The following is a 493-nucleotide window of genomic DNA, read 5'->3' as shown; positions in this document are numbered from 1 at the left end:
AGGTTAGGTTAGGTGAGATTAGGGTAAGAGAGGTAGTTTAAAAATTTTAAATAATTTTTAGAATTTGAAATTTTTTTTATTGAAATTTATCTTTTATGATTATAAAATCAGTTTTTTTTTAGAATAAATTTATCAATATTCTGAATATTCACAGCTAAAAAAGGAATAATTTATAAAATAAAAAAGAATTTCTCTTAAATATATATTTACAATTCTCAATGAACATATTAATATTATTTATGACAAACATAAGACATATTGTTTCGGATTTATGTTTATTTAATAATTAGATATATGAAATTCGATGCTGATATTTTTTTATGGTTGAAATATTCTCTACTAGATACAGTGACTAATTTTATGGTTTACTCATAGATATTCTAAATAAATTAGCCAAAAATAATTAAGATTTTTTATGTCGAGAAAAAAAATCAGACTTTCAAGGATTCAAATTATGATTTTGTAAGTAAATTTTATCTACGATTTTACTCAC

This window comes from Arachis ipaensis, chromosome B07 (genome assembly GCF_000816755.2).
Source record: "Arachis ipaensis cultivar K30076 chromosome B07, Araip1.1, whole genome shotgun sequence".
NCBI classification, from domain to species: Eukaryota; Viridiplantae; Streptophyta; class Magnoliopsida; order Fabales; family Fabaceae; genus Arachis; species Arachis ipaensis.
This window is presented reverse-complemented; position numbering follows the sequence as displayed.